At 37.0% G+C, this 23,864-nt stretch overlaps 1 long non-coding RNA gene across 2 annotated transcripts in view; it reads left to right on the top strand.

The window, feature by feature from the left end:
• LOC139182710 (uncharacterized) overlaps positions 1 to 23,864 on the top strand; it is a 266,009-nt gene that overhangs the window by 158,264 nt on the left and 83,881 nt on the right. For both annotated transcript variants that reach the window (XR_011566237.1, XR_011566238.1), the window contains one exon: positions 22,926 to 23,083. This is a non-coding gene — a long non-coding RNA (uncharacterized lncRNA). The remainder of the gene's footprint in view (positions 1 to 22,925; positions 23,084 to 23,864) is intronic.

A 23,864-nucleotide genomic window follows, 5' to 3' on the forward strand; every position in this document is an offset into this window, starting at 1 on the left:
TTTATTATACAATGACTTTCAAGTCAATTAATTTCAAATGGTTATATTTTTGTCTAGGATGAATGGGATTTTCAAGCTTAATGTTTTGGTCAAAGGTGACTGTCCACAACCAGTTATAACATGACAGTAAATGTTTCTCTTGAAACATTCAAATAATAATTACAACACGTTGCTTCAGGTAGCAATTTCTAAAAGAAGTTTCCATAGAAACTCCACCTAGTCTGAGTCTATACCCATTGAGTCCCACCCAGGAATAAATCCTGTACCAGGGCTATGTTAAAAACCAAGTGTCAAAGACCAGCTCTAACCTCCCCAGTAAACAATTCAGAAACTGAACAAAGTAATGAAGCAACTGTTTCTAGTGTTTGGAGAATAAGCACTATAGAATTGTGATCCTTTTAAGAAAGAAAGCAACTGTGAACCATATAGTCTTGATTCTCTGCCTGGAGTCAAAACCAAGGGAAGGAACACAAGGATGGAGACTCAAGCAGATCCTGGAAGCCTTGCTGACTTGAGAAGATGGAGCTCAGAGCCTGGTGAGTCAGAGGAAGCTGGAAGTTACAAGGCAGAGTTTGGAAAGTGGGCACTTTATAAGACAAAAACTGTAAATTTGCATGGGCTCACCTCTAGTCTTAATTGAGTACTAGACTACCCACATAAAGAATAAAGCTCCAGGAAGATGGAGAAATAATTACTATGGGTCTGTAAGTAGAAACATTCAGAGCTCATGAAGGGCAGAAAGACATCTGAGCTCTGGCCATCAAGAATGGAGAGTTCTCAGTGATCATCTGGGAAATTTGATGGAGACCCCAGGAGTCTGGCCTTAGAAGTAAAACTGAACCAATATTGGAATCCACGCTATTGTAGACTCACCCTAGCAAAATGTATAAAATAAATGTATAGACCTCAGAGATAATGGAACTGATTTGCAAGTTATTTAACTGTGTACAGGAAGAACGCAATCTGAATACTTAACAACATAGCATTCACAATATCCAGCACCCAAGAAGAAATTAATAAACAAGCCAAGAAGGAAAAGGGGACCTTTAGCCTGGAAACAAATTAATCAATTAAAATGCATGAAATGAAAATGTTATTAGAATTATCAAAGATGTTAAAAACAGTCATAGAAAGGAGAGAAATGTAAACTATTAAAAAAGAGGTAAATGGTATTTATAGAAATAAAAAAATGCAGTATATGAAAATAAATGATGACTTCAAATTTGATGAATATTATAAATCCACTGACTGGTTCTAAAAGCACAATGAACCCAAACAGGATGAATGCACACATGCTACATGGATACATCAAGGCCCACCGTAATCCAGTTTCTGGAAATCCTTGAAAAAGAATATTTTAAAGTCAACTAGAGAAAAAAAGACATTATAAGAGAATTAAACATAGAAGTTACAGTAGATTTCTCATTTGTAATTACATAAGCTAGAGAACAGTGGAATGACATTTTTAAAGCGCTGAAAGAAAAAAAAAGTCTTCAATCTAAAAGTCTGTAAACAGTGGCGCTCCTCTACAAATAAAGATATTTTACTGAAAACAAAAACAAACAAAAAAATGTTTTCAGCAGAACTGAACCACAAGAGAAGTTAAAGGAAATTTGTAGTATGAAGAAGAAATGATACCAATGAAAATGTGGAATGGCAAACACTGATAACGCTAAATATATACTTAAATATAAAGATGTTTCCCCTTAATTCTTTTTGTCTTTTAAATGTTTTTAATTGATTAAAGTTAATTGATTAAAGTAAAAATAATACAATGTATTTTGGAGTGTATAGCATACTTAGAAGTTCAGTTCAGTTCAGTCACTCAGTCATGTCCGACCCTTTGAGACCCCATGGACTGCAGCATGCCAGGCTTCCCTGTCCATCACCAACTCCTGGAGTTCGCTCAAACTCATGTCCAGTGAGTCGGTGATGCCAACCAACCATCTCATCCTCTATCGTCTCCTTCTCCTCCTGCCTTCAATCTTTCCCAGCATCAGTGTCTTTTCCAATTAGTCAGTTCTTTGCATCAGGTGGCCAAACTCCAAAATTGGAGTTTCAGCTCCAGCATCAGTCTTTCCAATGACTGATTCAGGACTGATTTCCTTTAGGATTGACTGGTTTGGTCTCCTTGCAGTCCAAGGGACTCTCAAGAGTCTTCTCCAACACCACAGTTCAAAAGCATCAATTCTTTGGCTGTAAGCTTTCTTTACGATCCAACTCTTGCAATACATGACTGCTGGAAAAACCATAGCTTTGACCACACAGACCTTTGTCGGCAAAGTAATGTCTCTGCTTTTTAATATGCTCTCCAGGTTTGTCATAGCTTTTCTTCCAAGGAGCAAATGTCTTTTAATTTCATGGCTGCAGTCACCATCTGCAGTGATTTTGGAGCCTGAGAAAATGAAGTCTGTCACAGTTTCCATTGTTTCCCCATCTATTTGCCATGAAGTGATGGGACTGGATGCCATGATCTTTGTTTTTTGAATGTTGAGTTTTAAGCCAGCTTTTTCACTCTCCTCTTTCACTTTCATCAACAGGCTCTTTAGTTCTTCTTTGCTTTCCATCATAAGGGTGATGTAATCTGCATCTCTAAAGTTGTTGATATTTCTCTGGACAATCTTAATTCCAGCTTGTGATTCATCCAGCCTGGCATTTCACATGATGTACTCTGCATATAAGTTAAATAAACAGGGTGACAATATACAGCCTTGATGTATTCCTTTCCCAATTTTAACCAGTCCATGGTTCCATGTCCTGTTCTAACTGTTGCTTCTTGACCTGCATACAGATTTAACAGGAGGCAGGTAAGATGGTGTGGTATTCCCATCTTGAAGAATTTTCCACAGTTTGCTGTGATCCACACAGTCAAAGGCTTTAGTGTAGTTAATGAAGCAGAAGCAGATGTTTTTCTGGAATTCTCTTGCTTTTTCTGTGATCGAATGGATGTTGGCAATTTGATGTCTGGTTCCTCTGCCTTTTCTAAATCCAGCTTGAACATCTGGAAGTTATCAGTTCACATACTTTTGAAGCCTTGCTTGGAAAATTTTAAACATTACTTTCCTAGCATGTGAGATGAGTGCAATTGTGTGGTAGTTTGAACATTGTTTTGATTGCCTTTCTTTGGAATTTTGGGATTGGAATGAAAACACCTTTTCCAGTCCTGTGGCCACTGCTGAGTTTTCCAAATTTGCTGGCATATTGACTGCAGCACTTTAACAGCATCATCTTTTAAGATTTGAAATCATTTTACATAGAAGTAAAATGTATAATAACAATAGAATAAAATAGAAAAGAGAGAAGCAAAAGAAGACATGCAAATGACCAAGAAATACATGGAAATATACTCAAAATCAATAGTCACTAGAGAACTGTAAATTAAAGCCATTGTGAAATGCTACTACACACATGCTAGATTGTCTGCATTTATAAAGACTGCCCATACCAAGTGGTCATCCAGATGTAGAACCACTGGAATTATCATACAATGATTTGGGCAATATAAATTAAACAAAGTTAATCACTTAAATCAATAAGTCTATAAATAGAATAAAATAGATACAAAATATCTGCTCTCTAAATAGAACAAAAATAAAATAGTCACACTGGAAAATAGTTTGATGATTTCTTATAAAGTTAAGTGTACAGTGTACACTTTAGAAATTCCACTCCTAGATTTTTACCCAAGAGAAATGAAATTCACATTGACTTGCACATGAATGTTCATAGCAACTTTATTCGTATTGGCCAGAAAATGAAAATAATCCAGATGTCCATCCAAAAGTGATGGATAAACAAATAATGGTATATTATAACATAGCATGTTATTCATCAGTAAAAGGAAATAGAGTAATGGTTCATGCAACAACATAGACGAATCTCAAAAATACTACACTGAGTAAAAGTAAGCAGATTCCAAAGAGTATGCAGTAGTACATGATTCCATTTATATGAAGCTATAGAGAAAAAAAGACAACAATAATTTATCACTTCATGGCAAATAGATGGAAACAGTGACAGAATTTATTTTCTTGGGTTCCAAAATCACTGCAGATGGAGACTGCAGCAGTGAAATTAAAAGACATATGCTCCTTGGAAGAAAGGCTATGACAAACCTAGGCAGCATATTAAAAAGCAGAGACATTACTTTGCCAACAAAGGTCCATCTAGTCAAAGCTATGGTTTTTTCAGTGGTCATGTATGGATGTAAGAGTTGGACCATAAACAAAATTGAGCACCAAAGAATTGATGCTTTTGAACTGTGGTGTTGGAGAAGACTCTTGAGAGTCCCTTGGACTGCAGGGAGATCCAACCAGTCCATCCTAAAGGAAATCAGTCCTGAATCAGTCATTGGAAGGACTGATGCTGAAGCTGAAGCTCCAATACTTTGGCCACCTGATGAGAAGACCTGACTCTTTAGAAAAGGCCATGAAGCCTGGAAAGATTGAAGGCAGGAGGAGAAAGAGATGACAGATGATGAGATGGCTGGATGGCCTCACTGACTCAATGGACATGAGTTTAAGCAAGCTGTGGGAGATGGTGAAGGACCAAGATGCCTGGTGTGCTACAGTCCATGGGGTTGCAAAGAGTTGGACACAACTGAGTGACTGAATAACAGCAACAAATTTAGAGTGACAGAATAAAGAGCAATGGATCACCCTTGGAAATAAGGTGTGAGAGTGGGGGATTCATTGACTTTGAAGTTCCACAGGAACTTTCAGAGATGATGGACATGAACTATATTTTGAGTGCAGTGGTTGTGTACTGTACACATTTGTTAAAATTGATTGAGGGACTTCCCTGGTAGTCCAGTGGTTTAGAATTTGCCTTTCCAATGCAGGGGATGTGGGTTCAATCCTTGGTCAGGGAACTAAGATCCCACATGCTGTAGGACTACTGAGTCCACACACTCTGGAGCATGTGGGCCTCAACTAAGATACAACAGAGCCAAAAATAAATAAATATTTTTTAAAAACTAATTGAAATATATACATAAAATGGATATATTTTATACATGTAAATTGTACTCAATGAAGTTGATTAAAAATGTGTCATCAATAGAACAGAAAGGAATTTAGTTCTATTTGGCTGAAGAGTGGAACCATCTTGAATGATTCCTGTGGTAGACTTGGCTAGGCCTGTTTTAAGCTTGTTTACTGCAAAAAAAAAAAAAAAAAAAAAAGGTTACAAACATCTGTAGCTATAGCAAGGAAGAAATTACGTCCATTCACTAAACTGTATCTTTGATGTTCTATATCTTTTTAGCACTTGCTTCTGGTTGGAAGTGAAAACACCCTTGAATCAATCTGTCACTATCATTCTCGTTTTAGAAACAGGTCCCATTTTTTGTAGTCTGTTCTAGCTTAAGTGTCTATTGCAACATGTGTTTTAAAACAGTAAAATAATATGTGAACATAAGGATAGACATAGTGGAATAATTATGTAATGAAATCTTAGAACAGTAAAACACCTAGGAATTACTTTTCCCAATATCTGAAACCAAGGCAGATGAAATCACTGTCCCAAATCATAAAACTAGCGAGAGGCCAAAGCCTTCATTTTTAAGCTGAAATGGCTATTTTTAATTGATACCGAAATGGCAACCCACTCCAGTGTTCTTGCCTGGAGAATCCCAGGGACCGATAAGCCTGGTGGGCTGACGTCTATGGGATTGCACAGAGTCGGATGACTAAAGTGACTTAACAGTTTACAGTATAATCCTTTCTCCCTGCTTCTTGTTGCTCTGTCCCTGTCCATTTTGCTCTTGTATCTCCCTAGATGGAACTTCTTGCCTTTCTTGTTCTTGTTTTTCCTGTTCCTATCTCTGTACCTTTGCTGACATTACTCCCTCATCTGGAATGCTCTTTGGATTCTCAACAAATACAGATGATGAATAAAAGTGGCCATGATGTTAGAGAACAACAGTGTGTCTTTTTTTAAGACAAATATATTAATATACTTAATACATTCATCTCTATCATTTTAACCTCAATTTTTATGCCAGTCATTTGTGTTGTGAACTGAACTTTATTCCTCCAAAATGTGTATCACCTAACTTTCAAGGTGATTGTATTTGGAGACAGGACCTTGAACAAAGTGGTTAAGGTTAAATGAAGTATTAGGAGTGAAGCCCTAATCCAGTAGGACTAGTGTTCTCATGAGAAGACACACCAGCAGTGTACATACATGGAGAAAAGGTCCTGTGAAGGCGTGATAAGAAGGTAGCTATCTACAAGCTAAGGAGAGGATCTTCAGAAGAAACCAACCCTTCCAGGACCTTGATCTTCCACTTTCAGTCTCTAAAAAAGTAAATTTCTTTTTAAGCCACCTAGTCTGTATTATTTTGTGATGGGAGTCCTACCGGACTAATATAATTACCCTTAAACACCTTCTTAGACTCCATCTACTCTAAGAAAATATTTCTATCCTATAGTTAGTGAATTTCTTCTATTCTTAGTATGTGCTTTGCAGTTTATTATGTTTTGTTAGCTTTCTATTGTTTTTAATAAATAATTACATTATAAGCATATCTAAAATAATGCTTTTAGAAAATTTATTATTTGGTGTCTATGGGCATTGTAAACTAGAATTATTTACTGATTTGACCTGAGGTCTATGAAGGTCTGATTATAGGTATTGCTCTACAATTGTAAGAAAAATGCACTTAAATTGAATAGCTATGTTTGAATTGTACTATTGGTTTGCCTTTTAAAAACTCAATCTCAATCAATACTTAAAAAAATTCTCCAGTAAAACATGAGGTCATAAATAGCAAGTTCTTATTTTTCATAGTATGAAGGAGGGCCTAATTAGTATATTTTTCTTCATTAGTCATTTGTAAACAAATACTTTCAGAATTCTTTAGACTTCTATAGGCATGTCTCATCTCCCGTGAAGGCACATATCATGTATTTTATTTCTTTTATATTACTTATAGAAGGGAGGAAGGAACGAAATGATAATTCTATACAACAACAATATTTTTGTTTTTTTTTTTTTGTAAGTATGAATAAATTCCAAATCCAGAGGTAGGGGTCAGTGAAAAATCCAGCTAATGTGCAGTATTAGGTAGAGGTGCTTCCCTGGTAGCTCAGGTGGTAAAGAATCTACCTTCAGTACAGGAGACCCTGGTTCGATTGCTGGGTTAGAAAGATCTGCTGGAGAAGGGATAGGCCATCTACTCCAGTATTCTTGGGCTTCCCTAGTGGCTCAGATGGTAAAGAATCTGCCTGCAATACAGGAGACCTGGGTTTGATCCCTGTGTTGGGAAGATCCCCTGGAGAAGGGAAAGGCTACCCACTCCAGTATTCTGTCTTTTAAATCTAAATCTATTTCAGCTTGTTTGATGGAAAAGTTCCATGACACTAAAAGAAAACTCATCTTAATTATATTAACCTACAAAATCAGGCTTTGTTTGATGACATGCTAATGTTTGAAATTAAACAATTGTTTTAGCTCAAATATCTTTTCACTCCTAATTCATTAACGGGTTCTCCTGAAGTCAGAAATGATCCATTCTTCTTTTGTGCTCTGAAAACCCCTTTAAGATAACACTGACTTTCTTTTCTGTTAATTTGTATGTATGTATGTGTATATATATATGTGTGTATGTATATATATATATACATACACACATATATATATATATACATACACACATATATATATCTGTTTCCACAAAAGGTTGAAGTTTTTGAGCCAAAGGCTTAATAATGTCTCATGCAGAATCTAGTTCAAAGATGTAACTTAATAAATATGAGTCAAGTTTATGCAAAGACTAAAAGTATGAGTATAGACACAGCTATTATAGAACATAAACATTACAGGAAGACAACTTGGGAACCTCTATAATGTTATTCTGTGCCTCCTTTCCCTCCAAGTCCAGAATCTCATGAATCCAATACATGTCATTATTAGAAATGCAAATACAAAGGTATAAAAACATGTTTCTTAGCTGTGTATTAATTATCTTTGGTACTTGTTTGTATTTATGTAAATTTACTGAACTGCTAGGGAATAATGTTTATGTCTTCCCAAAAAAGCCAATACAACTTTTATTTTTTTTCTCTTTTCTTACACTTAAGATACTTAGTTTTATTTATTTATGTTCTTATTTTTATTGTTTGCTATTGTTGGTTGAACTTTTGTTAGAGAAAATATTTTTTCCTTATTTTAAATTTTGTCTAACAAAAGCTGTATGGAATTAATTAAATCAAGTTTTTTTTCATATGAGTGAAGAAATAATTCAATGAGAAGTCTGAAAAACATTTTGCATATGGCTGACATATTTAAAGTCTTCTTTTGCTTTTTACTTTAATCTTGGGTATAAGAAAGGCATCATAAAACCCAAGGCTTAACAGATGTATGATCTTCACATGTGGTTTATTAAGCACAGATCACTAATGACCAATATGAAATCATTTCCATTCCTTGTGAAAACTTTGATGAGTAGAAAGTTAGATCATGAGCCAATTGTAGCTTTACCCAAAATGAGAAATTTGTATTTGATACAAGAAATAAATACATAAATTTGTTTAATGCAACTACCCTGCTAAATTTGTCTTGAAACTGTTTTCTATCTACATCAGAATCCTCTTTGATAAATTTAATTGTTTAAGCAAATATCATTCTGGTATATTAGTTCAGAATATTAAAGAAGCAAATTAGGTAAGTTCTTACTCAGTATTGGGATGAAACTACAAGATTTAAACTCTCCAGTAAATTTAGAGAACATAGATGCTGATTTCATGGTGTGGGAAATTGTGTTTTATATATATATATATATTTTTATTTTTTTTTTTTGAGGATATATACTTATTAACTGGAGTGATTTGGGGCAAGTTCCTACATTGTCTCTGTATTTTTACTTATGAGATGTAAAAACATGTCTGCCTCACCCACACTAGTTAATCCGGTAAATATTTATTTAGCTTTTACTATGGGACATATGGGCTTCCCAGATGGTGCAGTGGTAAAGAATCTGTCTGCCAGTGTCAGAACAGTGAGAGACATGGGTTTGATCCCTGGGTTGGGGAGATCCCCTGGAGTAGGATATGGCAGCCCATTCTAGTATTCTTGCCTGAAAAATTTCATGAACAGAGGAGCCTGGCAGGCTGTAGTCCATGGGGTCACAGAGAGTTGGATGTGACCGACTGAAAATACACACACGGGACATACACTGTCCTAGGCATTTCTATTACATAACAATAGAGAAACAAATGAGTTAGGAGACACATAGTAAACACAATAGATAAATCATAGAGCAGATTATAAGATGAAAATCAGTAGAAAAAATAGAGACGGCTCTTGAGAAATTTGTATGCAGGTCAGGAAGCAACAGTTAGAACTGGACATGAAACAACAGACTGGTTCCAAATAGGAAAAGGAGTACGTCAAGGCTGTATATTGTCACCCTGTTTATTTAACTTATATGCAGAGTACATCAGGAGAAAAGCTGGACTGGAAGAAACACAAACTGGAATCAAGATTGCTGGGAGAAATATCAATAACCTCAGATATGCAGATGACACCACCCTTATGGCAGAAAGTGAAGAGGAACTCAAAAGCCTCTTGATGAAAGTGAAAGTGGAGAGTGAAAAAGTTGGCTTAAAGCTCAACATTCAGAAAAGTAAGATCATGGCATCCGGTCCCACAACTTCATGGCAAATAGATGGGGAAACAGTGGAAACAGTGTCAGACTTTTATTTTTCTGGGCTCCAAAATCACTACAGATGGTGACTGCAGCCATGAAATTAAAAGACGCTTACTTCTTGGAAGGAAAGTTATGACCAATCTAGATAGCATATTCAAAAGCAGAGACATTACTTTGCCAACAAAGGTTCGTCTAGTCAAGGCTATGGTTTTTCCTGCGGTCATGTATGGATGTGAGAGTTGGACTGTGAAGAAGGCTGAGCGCCGAAGAGTTGATGCTTTTGAACTATGGTGTTGGAGAAGACTCTTGAGAGTCCTGTGGACTGCAAGGAGATCCAACCAGTCCATTCTAAAGGAGATCAGCCCTGGGATTTCTTTGGAAGGAATGATGCTGAAACTGAAACTCCAGTACTTTGGCCACCTCATGTGAAGAGTTGACTCATTGGAAAAGACTCTGATGCTGGGAGGGATTGGGGACAGGAGGAGAAGGGGAGGACAGAGGATGAGATGGCTGGATGGCATCACTGACTCGATGGACGTGAGTCTGAGTGAACTCCGGGAGTTGGTGATGGACAGGGAGGCCTGGCGTGCTGCGATTCATGGGGTCGAAAAGAGTCAGACACGACTGAGCGACTGATCTGATCTGATAGGCAGAGAAATTTCCTAGTGAGAGGGGTGGGTTCACTGATGCTTAAAATAGAATTGTCAGAGTAGGCTTCATGGAGAAGGCATCTGAGAAAAGACTCAAAAGATATAAGGGAGGCAACCACTATCAGGGAACATTCCAGGCTGAGAGATTCACTAGGGCAAAGAACCTGGATCATGTTTGATGAGTTGGCAGAATAAGACCCGTGAGACTAAAATGGAGTAAGGGGAAGAGTAATAGAAATAAGAGATATAAGCAGGACTGGGGTACAGGTTGATTATAAAACATCTTGTAGGCCATTGTAAAGACTGCTTTAATTTTAGGGAGAGATGAGAAGACTTTGAAGGGTTTGATGAGAAGTAATGTGATTAGAATTGGATTTTAAAAGGACTGTTCTGACTACTGTCTTGAGAGTATATTATAGGGCAAGAGTAGAAGAAAGGATAATATTAGGAGGCTATTAGGGTAATCTGAGAGAGGTAATATTGGCCAATAGGCCACACTGTCAACCTAAGTTGCTAGTGAAGTTTCTGGTTCAATCACTCCCACAAAGTTGTTTAATCTGAGTTTCCAGAGCTGAAAAGCCTATGGTTGTTTTGAAGACTCAAGTATTAACCTTTGATAAAAATTTCCCCTCCCCCAAAATTAAAAACACCTAAGATGCTAGAACAGGAAAGGGAGTGAAGTGCTCAAATTGTAGATATGTTTTCAATCTGTAGCCAACAGCGTCTCTTCATAGACTGGATATAGGATGTGAGAGGAAGTGAAGATGTCAGAGTGGTTCAGATAATTTGACCTGAACAACAGGAATAATAGAGCTGACATGAGCTCACATAGGGAATTTGCAGGTAGAGTAAGTTTTAAGGAAGAACATCAAAAACTTCAGTTTGATTACATTAAGATTGAGATGTTTATTTAGCGTCTACCTTAGAATAATCTAAATTATGCTAAGTCTCAAAATGTCAATGGCTTAACGCATCAGAGGGTTTACTTCTCAGTCATGGTACACATGAAATATAGGTAGTGAGGGCTCTGCTTCAGACATATACTCAGGGACTTAAAGCTGATGGAATTGCTGCTATAATATAACTGTATTGGAGACAAATGGTTTCCGGGTCATGAAACTAGAGAGAACTAGAGCTAGAGAGTCATATGTTGTGTCTTAATAAATGAACCCAGTGATACAATCTGTCAGGCCCAGAGTGCTACCTAGGATCCTGACAATCTGTTGCAATTTTGTTGCCTTAGGGATTGTCATTTTTCCTTGGGAACAAAATTGAATGGCACAGGATTTGTTTTGGTGATTGTGATGGTGGTGGTGGTGGTGGTGGTGTGTGTGTGTGTATTTTATTCATTAATTCAAATTGGCAATAATTGACCAATTAACTTTATGCATTATTGGAATTTTTCTAACTTTCTGTACCTATAAAAACCATTTCTCTTAAATTATTAGATGCTGTATGGTAGAACTGCTGTGTTCTGAAAAATCAAGCTATTTTTGCTGTTACAGTTCTAAAAATGTCCAAAAATAGTACTAATCGTAGAAGCACAGAATTATCCAGAGTGTTCCATAGTGTAGCAATCTGTACCCAGTTCAGTTCAGTTCAGTCACTCAGTTGTGTGCAGCTCTTTGCGACCCCATGAACCACAGCACTCCAGGCCTCCCTGTCCATCACCAACTCCTGGAGTCCACCCAAACCCATGTCCAGTGAGTCTGTGATGCCATCCAACCGTCTTATCCTCTGTCATCCCCTTCTCTTCCTGCCCTCAATCTTTCCCAGCATCAGGGTCTTTTCCAATGAGTCAGGTCTTCTCAGAAGGGGCCCAAAGTATTGGAGTTTTAGCTTCAACATCAGTCCTTCCAATGAACACCCAGGACTGATCTCCTTTAGGATGGACTGGTTGGATTTCCTTGCAGTCCAAGGGAGTCTCAAGAGTCTTCTCCAACACCACAGTTCAAAAGCATCAATTCTTTGGTGCTCAGCCTTCTTTATAGTACAACTCTCATATCCATACATGAACACTGGAAAAACCATAGCCTTGACTAGAGGAGACGGGCCTTTGTTGACAAAGTTATGTCTGTGCTTTTTAATATACTGTCTAGGTTGGTCATAACTTTCCTTCCAAGGAGTAAGCGTCTTTTAATTTCATGGCTGCAGTCACCATCTGCAGTGGTTTTGGAGCCCAGAAAGATAAAATCAGCCACTGTTTCCACTGTTTCCCCATCTATTTGCCATGAAGTGATGGGACCAGATGCCATGATCTTCGTTTTCTGAATGTTGAGCTTTAAGCCAACTTTTTCACTCTCCTCTTTCACTTTGATCAAGCGGCTCTTTAGTTCTTCTTCACTTTCTGCCACCCAGAGGAGTGAAGAAAAGATTTTAGAGGCCATATAGTAGCCCACTGCCATCATCTGTACTGCCCAACAAAGGAAAAGACTGTGAAATGGAATTGCCAGTAGAATCCCTCTCTGGTTTTGTTGGCAAGTCTATGAAAAACACAAATAATTAATTCTTCCACTTCAGACCTTTTAACAGGGCAATAGTTTGCAAGCTGCCAAGCTTTATTGGCCAGAACACAAACAAACATCACTAGGTCATAACACTTATTATTATTATTATTTTTCGAACAGCCAAGAAAAAAAGAACTGCCATTGATTAAGATTCAACAAAGCATTGTACTTTTGAAAGCAACTTTCGGTGCATTTTCTTCAACGATCACATTCTGTGAGGAAAAACATTAAAAGCCACAAACTTGTCTTTTAATCTCAGCATTACAGACGTCTTTAATTCAAAATAAAAGGTAAAAAACAAAACAAAACAAAACAAAAAAAACAAAACCCCAACAAATCCCACCCCAACAAGAGCTTCTAGTCTACATTCTCTAATTTGAAGATTCTGAATTTTTAATGCATTTGCCTAACTTTCCCATCTTGTACATCAGGCTTAAACTGGTATGTTGAACATATAGATATTCACAGCATCTTATATTTTCTTACATACATTAAAAAATCTTATGTTTTTTATTGTATGTTTATTTCCATGTTTAAAAATAACATATAGAAGAATTTAGAGTTAAAAGCAGCAGTCCCTTGCCCATCTTTTCCTACAGTTATTCTGTTTCCCAGAGGCAAATTTTTTCTTCTCTCTTGTGTTCTCATCTTAAACTTCTTTTCTAGTTCAGTTCAGTCGCTCAGTCATGTCCGACTCTTTGCAACCCCATGAATCACAGCACGCCAGGCCTCCCTGTCCATCACCAACTCCCTGAGTTCACTCAGACTCAGGTCCATCGAGTCAGTGATGCCATCCAGCCATCTCATCCTCTGTTGTTCCCTTCTCCTCCTGCCCCCAATCCTTCCCAGCATCAGAGTCTTTTCCAATGAGTCAACTCTTTGCATGAGGTGGCCAAAGTACTGGAGTTTCAGCTTTAGCATCATTCTTTCCAAAGAAATTCCAGGGCTGATTTCCTTCAGAATGGACTGGTTAACTTCATATATCTATATACTATGTAACTATCTCTTAGTTTTCCACACTGACATTACTGACTCTGATAGATGAAGATCAGTCTATACCCTTGCTACCACTACCACCTTCTAGTTGTTTTTTTTTATTATAGCACTATCTTATGACATTTGTTAGTTATTTTTGTTTTCTACCAAATATAGACTGTCTCTCTAGACTCTTCACTAAATAAAAGAACATTAGTGCCCCTACTCTTGATTTAAACTCTCCTCCTTATTTCTGCTTCCCAAATTATGTTATTTATACTGTTAATTTATACATATCAGGTTTAAAAGCATTTGCATTCTGTTCTCGGAGAAGGCAATGGCACCCCACTCCAGTACTCTTGCCTGGAAAATCTCATGGACGGGGGAGACTGGTGGGCTACTGTCTATGGGGTCGCACAGAGTCGGACACGACTGAAGCTACTTAGCACTTAGCAATGTGTATGTATATCTAACTAACATGTTGCAGCAGCAGCAGCATTCTGTTCTGGGCCCATAATTAACATCTTTCTAATGTACATTTGGGCTGATTTGAGAATCATCATATTCTGGGCTGTGACTTTTTTTCTGGCCAACTCTACTATTTATCCCATTTCATTTTGCTTGTTGTCTGCTGAAAATTCATTGAAATGTCTTATTTGCTGATGGTTCATCTCTCATTGTCTCTGTTTTTGTGTTCCTTTGGTTTAATGCCGTCTTTATTTCCTTACTTTTAATAAGATCTAAGAAGGAAAGAGGATAAGCAAATGTGCTCAGTCTACCATCTTGTACAAGAAGCTACCTTTTTAACTGAATTTTTTCCTAATACATATGCAACCATAGAAAATGTTGCACCAACAATAATCTAGCTAAATGTTCATATTTTCGGTAATGTACTATTGAATAAAACATTTTACCCATATTGTCTTTTGACTTCTGCAGTTTAACATTTCATTATTGCTTTAAATTTGGAAGAATAACATTCTAATCCAAAACACTCTGAGAAAGCAAATTGGAAAAGCAAGTCCACACTTAGGAAAATTTAAAGAAGCCTATAAAAACTGACCATCAATTTTAATTGTCTATTTACTTTGACATTTTAAAAATATATTGAAAGCAAAGATCCTTCCTTTTAAAGTATTGGCATGATATTTTGAGCCTTTATTTATTCTTCTCTAACTACAGTTTATAATACACCTGGCAGGCAACTGCCCATTTGGATATCTTCATCTGCACTGCAGGATGAGATACTAAAGTGCTTTCCTCTTGTCTGTGTCTTTTGTAAATCCTGGTTTAGAGTTTCCATAACTCCTTGGAACAAGTAACTGTACAACATAAACATATATTCCTGTTTATTCAGAGTGACAGTTTTGTTATTGCTGTATTATGAAAACAATTGTGATTCCAAATAAAATATACTCATAAATTAAAAGCAAGAGATCAACATAACTACAATCTAAACACAATTTAAAGTCCCAAGAATTTTGTTTCACGAAATTCAGCTAGTCTGAAACATGCAGCCTACAATAAAAGCAACATCTGCATGACTCATTTTTTAAGTAGGTCAAATTTATATCTCCCTATTTTCTTACTATTTCTAATAGTAGTCCTCTTGGTTATTTTCATTACAGTTTTGTGAAGTTCCGGGCATGTCTTGATGTGCCAGCTTTATCCTGGACTGAAGGTGATCTTTTGAAAAGCCCACTTCAAAAACAGAGAGGCAGTGCAGCTTAGTGGTGAAGGGTCCAGGCTTGGAAAGCAGACAGTTGGTACCAGTCCCGGCTCATCCTCTTACTGACTAGGTGACCTCAGGCACTTGACTTACTCTCTTGAAGCTTGTGAAATGGGAATAATGATAGTATTTACCTTAGAGAACTGCCAAGAGGCTAAAATAATACAATACATAAAAAACATAGCAAAATGCCCACACTTATTAAATACACATTGTTAGTTATTTTTATTCTTAGTAATGATAATTAGTCAAAAGTATTAATTCTGTCTGAGCACACAGAAATACCCCTTAAGTTTTTGAGGACCCAAAATACGTTATAAGGGTAGCCTTTCAATATTAGGAAATTTTCCTGTTTCACTTAATGGGCATGATTTGTATTTTGGGAACTATTTGCACTAGGTAGAAATATTAAATCCAACTCTAACTTTTCCCTCTTTTAGGAGGTCAGGTTTGTATATAGCTTGCTGCTGCTAAGTCGCTTCAGTCGTGTCCAACTCTGTGCGACCCCATAGACGGCAGCCCACCAGGCTCCCCCGTCCCTGGGATTCTCCAGGCAAGAACACTGGAGTGGGTTGCCATTTCCTTCTCCAATGCATGAAAGTGAAAAGTGAAAGTGAAGTTGCTCAGTCGTGTCCGACTCCCAGCGACCCCATGGACTGCAGCCCACCAGGCTCCGTCCACGGGATTTTCCAGGCACGAGTACTGGAGTGGGTTGCCATTGCCTTCTCCGTGTATATAGCTTATTTATATCTAAATCCTGTTTTTATTAAGTTGACGTCATTGATTTAACATGTATATTAGTTTGTTAAAGTCTGTTTAATCTTCACTTGACATAGCAAACAAATTTCTACATTTCTAAGAGGCAACTTTCTTTGTCTCTAACCAGGTAAAGAAGATAAGATGAAGCAGAGGCAGGAAAATACTACACACTCAATTAAATTTTGGCTCTGCCATTAAATTCCTTTGTAACTTAAGTCAAGACACTTTATTCATCAATTCATGCATATTTATTCTCTACAATGTAATGGGTAGAGACACAAATAAAATCCCTTACCTTAAGGAAACACATAGCTTGGTTTGGAAGGCAGAGCTGGCACAATACAACATATGCACCAGTTACATACACAATGACAATACATATGCTACCAAATGATACATATGTGTATGTGATGTGTACCAATGCATGTGGTATAATATGTATAAAGTGAAATCTTTTTGTTATATTGTATTAATTTTTTTTCATTTTTTAGCTTTTTGTGTATATATCTCACTTGCTATTTGCTGAGTTTCTGAAATCTTTAAATTTACACATTTGACAAAATTTGGAAAATTTCATCATTGTTTCTTGAAATACTTTTTCTGCCCAATTATCTTTCTCCCTTCCCTTCTGGGATTACAAATACACACACACACACACACAAACACACACAGGAAATCTTTGCTATTCTCCCACAGATCCTTAGTGCTCTGTTAAGATATTTTTCCTTTTCTTCAGATTAGAGAATTTCTATTATTTTATATTAAAGTTCACTGACCTCTGTAATTTAGAAGTATTAAACATTAAAGTTAATGTGTCATTTCTAATTTGCTTGAAGTTTTATTTTAGATATGTAGTTTTCACTTCTAGAATTTTCATTTCTTACATTTTTATAGTCTATTTCTCAGATAAAATTTGTTATGTTTCTTCATTCATCATAAGCATATTTTTTTTAATTGAGCATAGTTAAAATACTTACTTTAAAATACTTGTGTGCTGACTCCAATATCTGGGTCATCTCAAGGTCTATTCCCATTGACTGACATTTTTCTTGAGCCTGGGTCACGGTTTTTCTGTTTCTTTATAAACCTAGGAGTTTTGGATTGCATTCTGGACTTTACAGAAGCTGTTCTAGAGACTCTGAGATTCTCTTATATTTTTTCAGAAGATGTTCAATTTTCGGTTTTAGCAGGCAATAAACTTGTCTAGATTCAAACTTCTAACCCTGTCTCTCCTGCTACGGATAACAGTTAAAGTATCTATTTAGTTCTTTCTTGTTGTTCAGTTGCTCAGTTGTGTCCAACACTTTGCAACCCCATGGACTGCAGCACAGCAGGTTTCCCTGTCCTTCATTATCTCCTGGAGTTTGCTCAAGTTCATGTCCATTGAATTAGTGATGCCATCCAACCATCTCATCCTCTGTCGTCCACTTCTCCTCCAGCCTTCAATCTTTCCTTTTTAGCCCTAATCGAGCTGCCTGCAGTCTGCACTATGTTTGTATAGTACAGGGTTCAGCCACACATTTGGGTAGAGTTTCAGTTCAGTTCAGTTCAGTTGCTCAGTCGTGTCTGACTCTTTTCGACCCCATGAACCGCAGCACATCAGGCCTCCCTGTCCATCACCAACTCTTGGAGTTTACACAAATTCAAGTGCATTGAGTCAGTGATGCCATCCAGCCATCTCATCCTCTGTCGTCCCCTTCTCCTCCCGCCTTCAATCTTTCCCAGGATCAGGGTCTTTTCCAATGAGTCAACTCTTCGCATCAGGTGGCCAAAATATTGAACTTTCAGCTTCAACATCAGTCCTTCCAATGAACACCCAGGACTGATCTCCTTTAGGATGGACTTGTTGGATGTCCTTGCAACCCAAGGGACTCTCAAGAGTCTTCTCCAACACCACAGTTCAAAAGCATCAATTCTTCAGCGCTCAGCTTTCTTTATAGTCCAACTCTCACATCCATACATGACCACAGGAAAAACCATAGCCTTGACTAGATGGACCTTCGTTGACAAAGTAATGTCTCTGCTTTTGAATATGCTGTCTAGGTTGGCCATAACTTTCCTTCCAAGGAGTAAGCGTCTGCAGTGATTTTGGAGCCCCCAAAAATAAAGTCAGCCACTGTTTCCACTGTTTCCCCATCTATTTGCCATGAAGTGATGGGACTGGATGCCATGATCTTAGTTTTCTGAATGTTGAGCTTTAAGCCAACTTTTTCACTCTCTTCTTTCAGTTTCATCAAGAGGTTCTTTAGTTCTTCTACACTTTCTGCCATAAGGGTGGTGTCATCTGCATATCTGAGGTTATTGATATTTCTCCTGCCAATCTTGATTCCAGCTTGTGCTTCTTCCAGCCCAGCATTTCTCATGACGTACTCTGCATATAAGTTAAATAAGCAGGGTGACAATATACAGCCTTGACGTACTCCTTTTCCTATTTGGAACCAGTCTGTTGTTCCATGTCCAGTTCTAACTGTTTTGCTTCCTGACCTGCATACAGGTTTCTTAAAAGGCAGGTCAGGTGGTCTGGTATTCCCATCTCTTTCAGAATTTTCCAGAGTTTATTGTGATCCACACAGTCAAAGGCTTTGGCATAGTCAATAAAGCAGAAATAGATGTTTTTCTGGAACTCTCTTGCTTTTTCGATGATCCAGCGAATGGATCCTTAGAAAAGGCAGAGGAACCAGAGATCAAACTGCCAACATTCACTGGGTAGAGTTTATAAACAGGATTTGGAGCTCTCACCCTCTTGCTCTCTCCTTTTCAGAACTTACCACTCACTTTCCAGCTTCTGTGGTTGCCTGCACTCTGTTCTCTCATCTTTACACCAGAAAGACCATTGAAATCTATGAGGGTTCTAGGCATCCAACATTGAGCCACACTGGGTCCTCTTCTCAGTTAAAAGGCTAGAAAAAATGGAAAATCCAACCAGTCCTGATATCTTCTTTGTCTAGGTCCTCTGCCTTTGCTTGTTCTCCAGTATTTTCAAGCAGTTATTTTCTGTGTGTGTGTGTTTTTCCAGAGTGTATAGTTGTTGCCTCAGAAGGATTGCTCCCTAGCCATTACCAGAAATGGAATCTTTGATTTGTATCTTCATACATAGAGCTAGAGTAATTAGTTTGCTTTTATAATTAACATTGTACTCAATGAGTAAGCAGCAAATTCTTTGTGTTCAATTTATCTATTTTATAAGTACTGAGTAAATCCTTTACAAATGGTCTGCTGCTATAGATCTAGAAGTTTAGCAATTATTAGGGTTAGTTGATTTAAATATTTACCTATATCTATGCTGGGTGTTGTAGTGTGCTGTAATTTAAGAGTGATGCAAAGTACTTAAACTCGCCTTTAAAAAATTTATTTTTTTGGAGTAATGTAGAGTGGAGAAGGCAATGGCACCGCACTCCAGTACTCTCACCTGGAAAATCCCATGGATGGAGGAGCCTGGTGGGCTCCAGTCCATGGGGTCGCTAAGAGTCGGGCACGACTGAGCGACTTCACTTTCACTTTTCACTTTCATGCCCTGGAAAGGGAAATGGCAACCCACTCCAGTATTCTTGCCTGGAGAATCCCAGGGCGGTGGAGCCTGGTGGGCTGCCATCTATGGGGTCGCACAGAGTTGGATAAGACTGAAGCGACTTAGCAGCAGCAGCAGAGTGATGAAAGATGTTTGTTTTTAATATATGACTTCAGTGTGCTGTTTATTGGGTGCTTCCATGGTGGTTCAAATGGTAAAGAATTTGTCTGCAATGCAGGAGATATGGTTCAGTTCCTGGGTTGGGAAGATCCCCTGGAGAAAGGAATGGCAACCCACCCCAGTATTCTTGCCTGGAGAATTTCACGAACAGAGGAAGCTGGCAAACTATGGTCCGTGGGGTCACAGAGAGTCAGACACGACTGAGTGACTAACACACACACACACACACACACACACACATGCTGCTTGTTTATGTCATTCTGTAGGTTTGCTATAGATTGCTGTTTTGTCTAAAACAGTAACCATAGCACACGTGACTACTTAAACTTTTAAAAATAAAGTGAGAGTCCAGTTCCTCACTTGCACTACCCACATTCCAAATACTCAGTAAGCACATGTGGCTAGAGGCTGCTGTATTAGACACAGAAAAATAAAACGTTTTCATCATTTGAAAAGGCTCTGTTACTTAACACTGTCAACAAAGTGCCACTCTATGAACAGACAAGTATATTTACTCGGAATTGCATTTGTTCAGTTTGTCATCTGAAATCCACAGTTGTAGAATCCATTACTAACTGGAGTCCTATCTTGATGGACACAGAGTTTACCGTCTTCTGTCACATTGGCTGTCCTTTCCCTTCACCGGTTGATAAACTGTGTAGATCACTGCTTGTTCCTGTGCAGTGTCTCTTAGACTTAAAGCCAATGATAGCTTGCATGGCTTAACTGTATTCTAGGCCCTGTGCTCAGCACTTTATCTGTATTATCTCATTGAATCATTATAACAACTTCATGTTAGAGGTGCTCTAAGTCTCTCCATTTTACTGGTGAGGAAGTCAAGACAGGGAGACTAAGTAACTTGCTCACAGTCTCATAACAGGTGGCAAGTGAAACCAGGATTTAATTGTGCAAGAATAAAGAAAGTGGAAGAATATATATATATTATATTCCATGTGAGAAACTTTCTGAATATTAAAGTTTGGAGATGACATTGTTTTACTTTCATGAATAGAAATAAAGCACAAAAGGATTACACAGAAATTAGTCATATCTTTTCAGACTCATATAAAAAAAATTCAGTTATGTGTCACTCCTTAGTCACATAAATTCCTGATCTAGGAGTGTTTGTGGAAAATATTTATACTCCCTTCACTTTTTCAGCTCTCCCAGATGCCAAATTCCTTTTCAAATTACCAGCTTCTAGATCACAGAGTATCTTTTAAATTCTGACCCATATTGCTCTTCAGGCCCTTTAAAAATTCTTTTTAAGAGTTTAATTTTTTGTTTCCTTTTATTTACCATTTAAAGATGATTAACATTTTGCTATCTCATATCAAATGCACATTTCTACATTTTAAAATTCTTTCTTCTACATAAAAGAATTTTTTAACTAAGTTAATTTATTTTCATTTAGGAAGTTTCGTCATTTTATTAGCATGTATTGATTCTATTTCTTTTAAAATTGATTGCTCCTCCAACCATTAACCTGTCTTGTACTCACTAACATATGAAAAATATCCTACTGGTTTTGAACTCTTAACTTTAATGTTAGAGTAAAAGTTTCCTTTTTTATGGAAATGATCCATGCAAGAGAGGCAGCATGGTGATCACAGTGCCCAAGCTGGAGCACAGAACCACTTTCTTGCTGTTTTCTATCTCCCCAATACTATGCCCTTCTTGCTACCATTACATGTGTCTTGGTGGTGTCACCAACTTAGATTTCATCAGCCTTCTTTGTAAACAGAATGGACTGGACTGAGCACTTAAAGCTCTTTTACATCAATATTTGTAATAAAAGAATAATATATGTAAAATATATTTGGCCCAGAAAGGAAAGCTGACATAATTATTATGACACACTTTTTCTTAGATATGAGTAGGAAAAAAAAAAAGCTCTAAAAGATCAAGAAAGATATTAATAAAGAGTATTTAATAAAATTGTATAAAATACTAAAAAATCTGATTATAGTTAGAAATACAAGTTTAAAAAGTTTTTATAGTGGCCTGGCCTTCGGTTTAAAGTAAATGGAGTGAACTTGTCCCTATCATCAAAATGTTCTTTGTTTATTCCATAGCCATCATATAAAAGTCTGCAGGGAGATCCTGTAGGTTCAAATCATTTAATTCTACTTATTTTTATTTAGAGACAAAATCTGGAGAACCCTCATAATTCCATCATGAACCACAAGAACAATAGTTAAAGAAACATGCAAATTTCCTTTGATATTCAGCTGCAAGGAGCTCTTTGAGAGAACTTCCCAGCCATACTTATTTTGGAGATGCAGCTCGATAATTATACACATGTGGCAGAAACAGGAAGGCCTAATTTCCTCAGCATTTTTCCACTCTGCTCTTCAAAGGGAATGGGAACATATTTTTGTTAAAGGATGGGATTCCCTGGGTTTCCTAAAAGTTGAAATTAGTTACTCCTCATTAAAGTGTTATATTTTCCTCCCTGGATGGAGCACCTGTGCTTCTGCTAACTTATTTTTTTTTTAATTCAAAGGAATTTTTTAATGATTACCTAATGAATGTGCATATTAATCTGTAACATTGTAGTAGATTTTTGTGAGATTCACTGTAAATCAATTTATTACTTATTGAAAAAGTCAAAGGAAAAAGCACCTTAAACAGAAAACTAGAGGAATCAATAATTACTCTATTTAGAAATGAATTTCTACATCAAAGTAGCATCACCCAATTTAGACTGATTTGTGAATTTCTTCTTCTTCTTTCTACTTCTTTGTATTTTACCTTAGTCAATAATATTTGTTACTTGTGTGGTAAGAAGAATAAGAAAATGAAGCATTTACTTATCTCATTTTATTATAAAAATATAGTATCACTATGCTTATACCTGTAATTAATATAATATAGTAAATCAACTATATTTCAATAGGGTATTGTAGTGCTATTTATGATTACCCAAACCTGCATTATTTACAGGTTGTTCTTTTATTTACAGAATTCAGCTTTCTCTGACACACACAAGTTCCTCATGGCATATGTGAACAAGCAAACTGAGGATGGTTGTTACCAACAGATGGAGGAGTGGATAGTAGATAGGGAGCCCCAGTGCTCACTACATCCCTCATTTTGAGTGTATCAGCCCTCAGAGATACGGTGAGTTATCACTAAATTGCTTAGAGATTCATATATCTTTGGGCTATAAACTTCTAAATTTTAATAACCTCTTCAATGAATCTTTAAAATCACTTCTTATTGGAATTCTTCTGGTAAAATAGCATTTATCTCTAGATAATTTTTATAAAATATGAAATAATCAAGATTAGCATCTTTAATTATAAAAAAGAAAACAGTCTGAAATTAAACTGATAACTATCTAATTATAATTGCATATTTAGAGATTATATATATTATATATAAAATATGTCGTATACTGTATATTACTTTTTAATGATAAAGACAATATATTATACTACTATGTAGTACAATCAGCAACATAGATTATTACTTTAATTTTTTTGTGAGGCTATATATAACTAAAATGATGAAAAAAAAAACAACTCTGGAAAGTAAGCAGTTAAGATATGTCTCGGTATCTGTTTAGTTCAGTTCAGTTGTTCAGTCACGTCTGACTCTTTGTGACCCCGTGTACTGCAGCACACCAGGCTTCCCTGTCCATCACCAACTCCCAGAGCTTGCTCAAACCCATGTCCATTGAGCCAGTGATGCCATCCAATCATCTCGTCTTATCCCTTCTCCTTCGGCCTTCAATCTTTCCCAGTAGCACAGTCTTTTGTAATGAGTCAACTCTTCGCACCAGGTAGCCAAAGTATTGGAACTTCAGCTTTAGCATCAGTCCTTCTAATGAATATTCAGGATTGATTTACTTTAGGATTGACTGGTTTGATCTCCTTGCAGTCCAAGGGACTCTCAAGAG

This window comes from Bos indicus, chromosome 4, assembly GCF_029378745.1.
Source record: "Bos indicus isolate NIAB-ARS_2022 breed Sahiwal x Tharparkar chromosome 4, NIAB-ARS_B.indTharparkar_mat_pri_1.0, whole genome shotgun sequence".
Classification (NCBI taxonomy): Eukaryota; Metazoa; Chordata; class Mammalia; order Artiodactyla; family Bovidae; genus Bos; species Bos indicus.